The sequence below is a fragment of the Tupaia chinensis genome, unplaced genomic scaffold, assembly GCF_000334495.1.
Source record: "Tupaia chinensis unplaced genomic scaffold, TupChi_1.0 Scaffold000609_1, whole genome shotgun sequence".
NCBI classification, from domain to species: domain Eukaryota; kingdom Metazoa; phylum Chordata; class Mammalia; order Scandentia; family Tupaiidae; genus Tupaia; species Tupaia belangeri.
In genome coordinates this window covers 3134232-3146384 of record NW_006160128.1, presented here as the reverse complement: position 1 = coordinate 3146384, position 12153 = coordinate 3134232, and the positions used below count along the sequence as shown (strand labels likewise).

General features: G+C 37.8%; 1 pseudogene; it reads right to left on the bottom strand.

The window, feature by feature from the left end:
• Positions 1 to 120: 120 nt before the first annotated feature.
• LOC106736017 (39S ribosomal protein L42, mitochondrial pseudogene) lies at positions 121 to 11578 on the bottom strand (annotated as a pseudogene).
• Between the last annotated feature and the right edge of the window lie 575 nt (positions 11579 to 12153).

Genomic DNA, 12153 nt, shown 5'->3' with positions numbered 1-12153 from the left:
AAAAAAAAAAAAAAATGAAAAGAAATAGAAAAAAAAAAGGAAGAGGAAAAAGTAAGACAAAAAGAATAAGAAAAAGAGGAGACAAAATTTTTTTGTCAAAAATGAAAACTGCGTGGCGTGTTAGTGCACCACATGAATGGGACCACTCAGAGCTAAAATATAGATGGCTGCTGATTGGCTAATCCTATTGGGGCAGGGGAAAAGATAAGAATTAGAAAGACAAAAGAGCAGCAGAGAGCTAAGTTTAAAAAAATCTTTTAATTAAAAATAGATAAAGATGGAAAGAGACAGAATAAGTGGGATGCTCTAACCTGGCTCCTGGGTAGACTGAGGAGGAGGAGGGTGAAGTCTGGACAGGGTGTTTTTGGTGACTGAAATCCCTGAATGAGGCTGCTCAGAACTCAAATAGAGATAACTGATGATTGGCTTATCCTGGCTCCCGGCTAGACTGGGAAGCAGGAGGGTGAATTCTGGGCAGAAGGTCTTTGGCGGTCAAAATTCAATCCATCTTTTATTACTAGACATTTGATTTGTGTACCATTTTTCACCATTAAAATAGATAATGCTGTGAGGAATATTCATATATATTTACATGTTTCATTATTTTTTAAAATTCATAGAATTGCTAGATCAAGGGAACCAGCAGTTAGCATAATGGCTATGTCGCTGGATTCCCACATAGTCGACCGTGGTTCGCGTCCCGGACCCGGTAGCTTAGAACTCACGCCGGGCGCGTGTGCGTGCGTGCCCAAGTTCCCGAGAGGAAAAAGGAGGAGAAGGGATTGCGGTGTGACCATCCCCCCTGGGGGGTGATTTCTCGCTTTCTGTCTCTATGTCTCTCTCTGTCTGTGTGGCGAGCACACGTGCCCTATAGTGAAAACCTCTCAAAAAAATAAAAATAAAAAAGAATTGCTAGATCAATAGGTATGCCTTCTTTTTTTATTGTTTGTCTTTCTTCATGATAAAGCACATTGTGCATTCATGAGTGAGAAAGAAACATGAGTATTCTTATATCGCAGTATCTGGTCACACAGCAATTCCTTTCCCCCAGTCCTCTGGCCCCAGGATCTTGGACCCTAGCTTGAATGCCTGCCTGGCATGCCTCAGGCTGACTGAGCCAGAGATTCAAACCACAGTCTCCATAGGGAATCCAACCTTTCTCGAGTATGGTATTACCACTGTACCTGAGAGCCAGCTCTCCCTTCTTTTTTTTTAGATTTTGGATCATGTATTGCCTAATTGCCTCCAGAAAATAGTTTACTGATTAATACTCTCTTACATATTGTGAAGTGCCTATTTTTCCATACCCTCACCGAGTATTTTTGTTGTTTTATTTTATTTAAAATTGCCAGGGATCATGTTTGCTAGCCAGAGAAAGAGAGAGAGAGAGAGAAAGAGAGAGAGAGAGAAAGCACTCCTTAATAGGGAACATGGTTACACCAGTCCTTTTTTCCTCCCTTTCTCCATCCCATCAGGATTTTAGGTATGCACACCCATGCATCCAGCATATTTTTTCCAAGAGCCAAGGTTGAGATCGTCATCCATTTGTGATTCAGCTCCGTATGCACAACACTTAACCACTACACTATGGGACCATCCCTATTACTGTCTTTAATCTTTGTATCAATAGACCAGCACAGTGGCTTGCTTTCAGTTCTTAGTCTCATTCAATTATTTAGTCATTCTATAAATCTGTTGATATTTATTACATTTCAAGTCATTATCATCTAGGCCATCTAACCAGTCTTTATTTCTATGCTCATCTCTTTTCATTAAAATCCATTCACTTTTGGGCCAGCAGGTGACATACTAGTTAAGGTCTGGACTCATGTCCAGCCTCAGTTAGAATCCCAGAACTGGCAGCTTACTTTCTCATTCATTCTCTCTCTCTCTCTCTCTCTCTCTCTCTCTCTCGTAAGTAAGCACACATGCCCTATAGCAAATTTAAAATAATAATAATAATTAATTAATTTAATTTAATAAATAGTTATATTTTTAAAAATACATTTACTTTGAAATCATATCTGTCTTTGAATTGGGTTCAGTTCAGATGTTTCTTCCTACATGAGGATTTTAATTAATATACTTGCCACACTTACTCTCTCCATTTTAAATATTTATGATAAGGTTTATTTGGTTTAATCATGTTGCATTTATCATTTCCTACATTAAGATTTTAATTAATATACTTGCCACACTTACTCTCTCCATTTTAAATATTTATGATAAGGTTTATTTGGTTTAATCATGTTGCATTTATCATGTGCTATCTTCTATGTTATCATATTTATATCTCCTAAAAATTGGTTTTTGTTATCATTATATACTTGAAAAATAGAGAAAAGGGGAAAAGTCATGTACAATCTCACCATGTTTTAACTCAAATATGGATTTAATTATTTATTTAATTTTATTTATTTTTTTTTTTAAATTTGCTATAGGGTACATGCACTTGCCAGAGAGAGACAAAGAAAGTGAGAAAGCAAGTCACCTGGTCTGGGACTTAAACCATGGTTGAACACATGAGAATCCAGCACCTTAACTTCCATGCCACCTGCTGGCCCCAACTCAGATATGCTAACACTTGATTTCTTCCCATTTTTCCCCCTATGAGCATAGATTTATATTGTTATATACACATATCCTTTAAGAACTTAACATTATATGAAAGCTTTCTTGTAACCGTATCTGCTTATGCATTATTTTATTAGCTTCATGGTATTTTATTATGTGGGCATGTGTATTCGTCTCTCTTTGATGTGTATCTTTATACCCTTTGCAGAGTGCACTATAGGGGCTAGCAGGTGGTGGTGTTTAAGGGCACTGGACTCCCACATGGCCAACCATGCTTCAAGTCCTAGACCTGGTGGCTTGCTTCCTCCCTCTCTCTCCCTCTCTTTCTCTCTCTCTCTCTAGCCAATTTTAAATAAATAAATAAAGTTAAATAAAATCATTCTTTTTGAAAAAGAGAAATGGGACCAGCAGTTAGCATAATGGCTATGTTTCTGGACTCTCATGTAGTCGACCACAGATCGAATTCCGGACCCGGCAACTTAAACTCACGCCAGGCGTGTGTGCATGCATGCCCAAGATCCTGAGAGGAGAATGGAGGAGAAGGGATTGCGGCGTGGCCATCCCCACTGGGGGGTGATTTCTCACTTTCTGTCTCTCTCTCTCTGTCTTTCTGGTGAGCGCACACACCCTATAGCAAAAACCTCTCCAAAAAAAGAAAAAACAAAACAAAACAAAAAGAGAGAGAGAGAGAGAGAGCACAGTATAGATTAGTTAAAAAATAAATAAATAAAAACTAAAAGAATCTAGTTTCCCTGTTGCTATAGGAATAATTGAGAGGAATTATAAGGGTAACAGAAGGGGAAAGTCCCTCTATACAAGATTTTTATGTCTTTTTACCCCTAACTTCCCATCCCCACCCTATCCTTACTCCACCACTTAAGGAATTCTTTCTTCTCCCTCTGTCTTCTGATCCTTCTCTCAACTCCCTATTTTTATTTCCCAATGCTCAAATACTTGGAAAACTATCTTTTCCTACTTTGAGCTCACTACAATTTATAGTTTGTTTTCAGATAATTAAGTAACAGGCGATAGGGCAGAATAAGTTTCTACTACATATTAAAGCTCTAATGTAACATGGTTAGGCCAACTAGTCCATAAATCTGTTTATCTATCTATATCTAGCTATCTGTCATCTTAACTATCTATATACACCTATAGATTATAGATTATATCTGTCTATAGATTATATCTACATCTATCTGTGTTAATAGTTAGGTAGATAGAATGATTGACTCCATATATTCCAAAACTGAAAAACTAGCATTTTATTTCTTTAAAGTAACTATGTATATTTCTGCTTATGACAATAATTTCGTATATGGAGTTTAAGTTTTACAATGAATTAATGTTTCACATTAAATTTTGTTTAACTTATCTCAGAGAGAATAGCTTAATCCGTACTTAGAGTTCTTGTTTCTTTTATTATAAAAATACTTGATGATGATCATAAAAGGATACTTTAGTCACTTATACTGAACAATAGTAGCGTGTATTTATATAACCTCTCTTCTAGGGACTTAGCAGTGCCTAATTAGTATTTTCTCTTAATCTGTACTACACCCTTCTGAGATATATAGGTAGCAAGGGTTATTATGCCTCTTCATAACAGTAATAAATATTCTATAATGTACTGCCTAGAAGTAAGCATGTGTACTGACTCTTGAGTTTACAGATAATGTAATCAAGGTGCATTAGGTGTCAAGATGCTAACATGAGGCAACAAGCTCTCAGCTCCTGGTGTGACCCAGAGCTGGGCCATTTAAAACTCCTTGTCTGTTTCTTACCATTTTCTCTTAAAGGCACTTGAGAAAAGTACTTTATTCTTTGCTTTATTCATAAGCCTAGTAATTTGACCCTGGGCTTAATATATTATAACACTTATAGATCACCTATCATCTTCATGGCACAGATAATATAGGCAATTTTAAAAGAACAGAAAAGAAATCTTATACTAGAGGAGCTCATAATCTATTGGGTTGTCAGAAGAGTCATGCATATTTTTCTATGTTTTTCTATGTAAAAATGCATGATGATTTTTCCAATGACCCAATACTTGATAAGTAATATATAGATAACCACTAAAATAATCTACAAAGTGGTATACTCAAAAACATTATAGATAAATCAAAATGGACTTTTTTAAAGATAGAGAATACATGTGCACACACATGCAAAAGAAAGACAAAAACACTCTCAATAGGGTCTTGTCATAGCATGATTCCATTTCCTGATCCCTCCAGCTCCTCAAGATATTGGGCACTTGTTTGCATCCTCACCTGTTTTCAGTCTGCCCAAGGGTTCAAACCTGTGATCAGCCATGTGGGCTTCCGTCACAGCAGTCTAGTATGCTGTCAGCTATACCACCTAGGCTGAGACTCAAAATAGAATTCTAAAAATATGTTCAAGTTATCCATAGGAAAGAAAGAAACAGAAGACAGAGAAACAAAAGAAAAGGGGAAAAAATAAAAAATACAGAAAATGAAAAAAAAATTGCACATGTAAACTCTTAACACATCAATAATTACATTAAATATAAATGGTCTGCTTGATTTCAAATATCCCAAAACTGGAAATAACAATAAGAAAGCACAAACTATTTTACATGTAACAATTTGGATAGACATTGGGGGCATTATGCTGAGTGAAAAAAGCCAGTGCCTAAAATTCACATACTAGAGACCAGCAGGATATTTTTGTGTGTGATGGCAAAGAACCATACAAATACATCATACCACTAACAGTTTCCTTATTTTAATGTTATACTATAGTTACATAAAATGTTATAATGGGGGAAACTGGGTAAAGGGTACGGAGGACTTCTCTATATAATTTTTATAACTTTCTTTGAGTCTATAGTTATTTTAAAATAGAAAGTTCTTAAAAGACATATATGAATACAAAAAAAAAGAATTAGCGTAATGGCTATATCGCTAGTCTCCCATGTAGTCAACTGCAGTTCGCATCCCAGACCTGGTGGCTTCAAACTCACGCCGGGCACGTGTGCATGCATGCCCAAGATCCCTAGAGGAGAACGGAGGAGAAGAGATTGCGGTGTGGCCATCCCCCCTGGGGGGTGATTTCTCGCTTTCTGTCTCTCTGTCTCTCTCTGTCTGTCTGGTGAGTGCATGCGCACTATAGCAAAAGCCTCTCCAAAAAAAAAATATATTAATGACATGGATTGGCAGACTGGGAGATAGGTCTTAATACACTTAAACAGGAGAAAGGCATAAAGTTGGTGTTTGAGAATAATAAATGTTACTAGATGTATACTACTGAGCTACATACATGTCAGACTCTCACACAAACCCACCAGGATAACCTATAAGTCAATTTTTTAAAAGTGTATATTGGGCTGGCCCCATAGCCTAGTACTTAAGGGAGCTGGATTCCACATGAGTTGACCACAGTACAAATCCTGGCCCTGGCTGCTTGAAAAAAACATTAGGCATGTGTGTATGTGCCCAACATCATGACAGGATGAAGGAGTAAAGTAGAATGGATTGCAGCATGACCACACCCTGTCCTTTCTGTCTCTCTCTGGTGGGCACACACACACTATAGCAATAAAGAAATAAAATAAATTTGGGTATCACATTTGCAGAAAGGGAGGACATCACCTTGATAGAGTCTCAATAATGTCTCCAAAGGTCAAGTTATAAAGAATATTGTTGGGAACCAGCAGTTAGTGTAATGGCTATGTCACTGGACTCCCACGTAGTCGACCGCGGTTCGCGTCCCAGACCCGGTGGCTTAAAACTCACGCCGGGCACATGTGCGTGCGTGCCCAAGATCCCGAGAGGAGAATGGAGGAGAAGGGATTGCGGCGTGACCATCCCCCCTGGGGAGTGATTTCTCGCTTTCTGTCTCTATGTCTCTCTCTGTCTGTCTGGCGAGCACATGCACCCTGTAGCAAAAACCTCTCAAAATATATATATATATATATATATATATTGTTTATGCTAGTGTTGGTCATAGGATGCTTTTAGGTAAAAATAAGATCTGGGTAAGGCTTGGTCAGACTTCATAATCTAGGCAAGTTGCTAAAATAGTCAGCAGTATTATCTTTGGAATATATGACTGTGTAGTTACTAGTAAATCAAATTGTTCATGATCATATCTTAGAACATATGGTCTGAACCAGCTAGTGTTAAAACAATTTAGCTAAGACAGTTTGTGTTCCATGTCATAGTTTGGCACAGTTTATCTGTTTTGCAAGTCATAGTACAGTTTTTTAAGTTATAATTTCAATTCACTTCTTATTCTCCCACTTGTGGTCAATGTTCAGATTAAATTAGACCTTTATATTCTGAAAATGTGATAAGTCTATATGTGCACCACTTTTTTGTGGACTGCAACTGTATATTAGATTTCCTATGGTGGTGGTTTTGATCTCTGCAAATGTCATATCAAATTTTGTCTTTATTGCATAATAATTTTTTGAACTACATAGCTTAACAGCAGGTGCAGTGAAGTTCTTAAGGCTCTACAGATTATACATTTAGCTACTGTAATACAGATAAACACTAAAACAAGATTATTATCAAGCCCAACCTCTATGGTACTGTCAATAGAGTACCTCACGTACTGGAGCCACATGGCAGCTTTAGTCTGAGTCCCTAGCCTGTTTAACCCTCAGTCACAGTTGGTACATGTGCCCATACTTAGGATCCCAATATACACCCTCTGAAAATTCAAAAGAAAACAAAAAGAAAAAAGAAAACACTGGAGGCCAACTCTATGGCATGGCAATAATGTGTTGCCCCAAGAAGCTGGATTCCATGTGCAACCAGTATTCAAATCCCTGGTATGGTTAGCCTGAAACATGCCAGACATGCATGCAAGTGCCCAAGATCCAACCAGACAGAGGGCTGAAGGAAGGGAATTGTAGTAAGTGTTCTCTCTCTTTCTCACTCATGCGCACACACATGCTCTATTATGAATAAAGAAAAATAAATATATAAGAAAATCCCTGGAAGGCATATGGCTGCCCACACCCAAGGTTCACCCTATACATTTCCTCACTACTCCACCAGGCACTAGTCACTGCTTGTGCTCATACCATCATCCTGAGGCATCCTCACACCATTGTCCTGAGGCACACTTCAACACCAAGTGAACGAGTTCTGCACTCTAGCACTGAATTAGAGGGAAGGGTCTGCGGCATGCCAGACCTTTGGAAGGTCTAGGTCTCTCTCTCTCATGCATGCACATGCTCTATCAGAAATAAAAAATAATAATAATTTATTATCAAAGTTTGCATAGTACCTCAAAACCATGATTGTAGACTTTCAGTCTAGACATGAAAATGTCACATATTTTAGCATCCTTCCTTTTATACGGAGAAATATACAAACATTTGTATTTTCTAGTAGCCACCCAAGAAGGTCAATTTTTGCTGAGATATAAAAGACATCTTAATAGTGTTATTATTCTGGATTTTGGAAAAGCAAAATCAAGAAGAGTTGTCAGAGAAGACAAAATATTAACATAAGTTATAAGTAAAGGGAAGAAATATTTAAAGACAATATTTTTCAATCATCAGTAAGTACTCATGATTATTAGAAACTTTTGTTTAAAACAGTTTAATGCCATAAACCCAGAGAGCTATTAGAATATCTTGGCTATAAAAAAAAGGGACCCTTGGGAACCAGCAGATGGTATAATGGTTATGTCACTAGACTCCCATGTAGTCTACCACAGTTTGAGTCCCAGACACAGTGTCTTAAAACTCATGCTGGATACATATGCATGTGTGCCTAAGATCCGGAGTAGAGAATGGAGGAGAAGGGATTGCAGCATGGCCATCCTCCAAGGAGGTGATTTCTCACTTTCTGTCTCTCTGTCTCTCCAGCAAGCTCACATGCCTATGGCAAAAGTCTCTCTTAAAAAAGGGGGGGGACCTTTGTTTTCTGGGCATAAAATATGTTGGCTACCTATTTTTTAAGTTTATTTATTCCATGAAAGAGAGAGAGACTGGAATTGCTTACAGGATCTTACCACTCCGTCATCCTCACCCAACTCCCAGCCTTCCGGCCAGCCAGGATCACAGGCATATCCAGCATGTTCAGGTCCAGCTGGGGACCAAACCCTAAGCCATCTCATGTAGTTCCAGTATTGCAAAGTGGCATCCTTTCATCTGCACCAACACAGTTGGGCCACTTGGTCTTTTTTTTTTTTTTTTTTAAGAGAGATTTTTGCTATAGGGTGCATTCACTCGCCAGAGAGACAGAGACAGAAAGTGAAAAATCACTCCCCAGGGGGCATGGTCACACCACAATCTCTTCTCCATTCTCCTCTCAGGATTTTGGGCACACATGCACACGTGCCCAGCATGAGGTTCAAGCCACTGGGTCTGGGACTCAAACTCCCCAACTACATGGGACTCAAGTGGACATAACCATTATGCCATCTGCTGATCCTGCCACTTGGTCATTTTTAACAACAACAACAATAAAAAGAAGTTTCAGTAATAATTTACAGGGTTCATAGATCTTGTCTTCTTATGAATAAAACCCACATCATGAAACAGATTTTGTTAAGATTTTTAACACATTGCCTATTTAGTCTACTATAGTAAAATAAAATATAATAAAAATACCATAAACCAATCAATTTATAAACAACAGAATTTTTTTCTCACAGTTCTGGAAGCTGAAAAGTTCAAAATCAAGGTGCCTTCTTTCTGTATTCTTATGTTGGAGGAGTGAGCAAGATCCTTTAAGCCTATTTCATAAGAATACTAACCCCTTATGACAGCTCCGTTTTTCATGACCTAGTCATCTCCCAAAAGACCCCATCTCCTAATACCATCTTTGGGGTTAGAATTTCAACATATGAATGGGGAGGTGCACAAGCATTCAGACTGTAACACACATAATGTTCCTATAAATTCATTATAGATCGTTATTATTGCCAAACAAATAAAAGTTATTTCCCTTCAGAACTTCCATATTTATTGTATAATGTCCCAAATATTTATTTTTCCATTTTTTTTCTCTTATATTCTGGCACAATCAGTTGATTCTTTTTTTCTTTAGATTTTTGCCACAGAACTCATGTGCTTGCCAGAGAGAGAAAGTGAGAAATTACTTTCTCTCCCCCCAAAGGAAGATAGCTACACTACAATTCCTTTTCCATTATCTTCTGGAGATTTGGGGCACACACGTACACACACACATACCCAATGTGATTTTTTTTTCTTTTTTTGGAGAAGTTTTTTTTTACGCTATAGGGCACGTGTGTTCACCAGAAAGACAGAGAGAGACAGAGAGACAGAAAGCGAGAAATCACCCCCCAGGGGGGATGGCCACACCGCAATCCCTTCTCCTCCATTCTCCTCTCGGGATCTTGGGCACAAACACACATGCGACTGGCATGAGTTTTTAAGCCACCAGGTCCAGGACGCGGACCGTGGTCGACTACGTGGGAGTCCAGCGACATAGCCATTACGCTAACTGCTGGTCCCCCCAGTGTGGTTTTGAAGCTGCCAGTCTCAGGACTCTGATCATGGTCGGCCATGTGGGATCCAGCTAAGCTTTGCCACCACACCAACTGCTGACCCACAATCAGATAATTCTTACTGTAAGAAAAATAGTATCATTTTTTGGTAATAAACAAAACATAATCATGTATTTATTACTTTGCACAATCATTCTTCAGCCTTCACATATCCTTTTTAACTTGTTTGTGACAAGAATACCAATTATATTGTTATATATTCTGGGTTATTTATCAGTTGCCAAATTAGTATTAGCTTAAAGTCTTTGAATTAACTAAGTATCTGAAATTTAAAATTTAAGTTTCTAAAAAATCTTAGGATCTTAGAACCACTGTAAGAATTCATCTTTTTTTAGAGAGGTTCTATATCATTGTCTGATTTTAACATAAAATTTTCTATTTTCTTGTAAAACCAATAAAGAGAAGGTAGGAGATTCAAATTTGAATTTTTTGTATGGAAATAAATCCCTAAGACTTGCCTAACTAGGATATTTTAATATAATTTTCCTATTTGATTATAGTTAGGAAGAAAACACAGAACAACTTTTTTTTTTTTTTGAGAGGTTTTTACCTTAAGGCACGTGCACTTGCCAGAGAAAGAGAGGGACAGGGATAGTAAGAGGTAGATTGAGAAATCACCCCCTAGAGGGGATGGCTACACCACAGTCCCTTCTCCTCCATGTTCTTTCCAAGATCTTGGGCACACTGCCCCATGTGATTTTGAAGCCACTGAGTCCAGTACTCAAACCTTAGTTGACCATGTGGGAGTCCAGCTATGTAACCACTACACCATCTGCTGGCCCCATAATACAGAACAAATTTTAAGCCAAAATTATTAAATCAGTTATATTTGTCCAAAGGGAAATATTAATATTAGTTCATCAGCAAAGTGATGACATAATAGAAAAAGGCCCCATGACTTTCCCAATGACCTAATGGAAATATTATTTCTTTTTTTTAAATATATGAAAAGAAATTTTATTATTATTTTATTACATAATCTATTAGTGAATACACCACATGGGGTTTTCTTAGATGACAAATGAAGCACATTTCTGATTCCTCTGAGAACCTCGATGTCATTGTCTCTTGGAGGGCCCAGTTTCTTACGACGTCTGTGATACTGTCCATGAGGATACCAATGGTGCTTGGTAGTGAAGGACATTTTGCTAAGTTGTTCTATTATGGGTCCTTGTTCAAGGTGGTCACTTTTCTCTTCTAACTAGGATTTCAGCACTTGATCATGTGTTTTTTCATTGTTATGCACAGGATCTGGTCTAGGAATAGGGTTTGTGTGTTCGTAGGGAATGTCCACAGATGGGTAGTAGCACACAATCATCTTGCCATCAGATGTCAAAGCAAGATCCACTTTGCAATTACAGTCATTTGGAAGAGAAAAATATGTAAATTTATGACAAACACAAAATAAAGCTCCATTTTAGGTTGGAAGGAAATGTTTCAAGATGGTTGTCTTTGATATTACAGATTTTATCGCTGCTACTGCCATGATGAATCAAGAGTCCTCTTAGGTGGCACAAAAAAAAGTTCCGAAGAGAAATTGCTTTTAAAATCTACTTTTAGACAAACTACTTTTCAATCCTTGACAGATTGTCACTGCAAGCCCGCCATCTTGTCTCAATCATTACTTCTTTTTAATACAGTTTGTAAACCTCTTTTTTTTCTTTCTTTTCTTTTTTTTTTTTTGCTATCAAGTGCGTGCACTCACCAGACAGACAGAAAGAAAGCAAGAAATCACCCCCCAGGGAGGATGGCCACACTGCAATCCCTTCTGCAATCCCTTCTCCATTCTCCTTTCAGGATTTTGGGTGTGCACGCACACGTGCGTAGAGTGAGTTTCAAGCTACCTAGGGACCCACCTTAACCACCAGGCCATAGAACCAACCTGAAAACTTAAACTTACATTTAAAAGCTCTGAATATTCTTCTTCTTATCTTATAACCTACTAACCAAGGCAATTAGCTTAACTCTGTTAAACCTTTTTTTCTCCCAAAGTTTAGTTAGAAGCTATTTGGAATAGGAACATGCTCCATCATTGATTGTTATCTGACTTTTCTCCCTCTT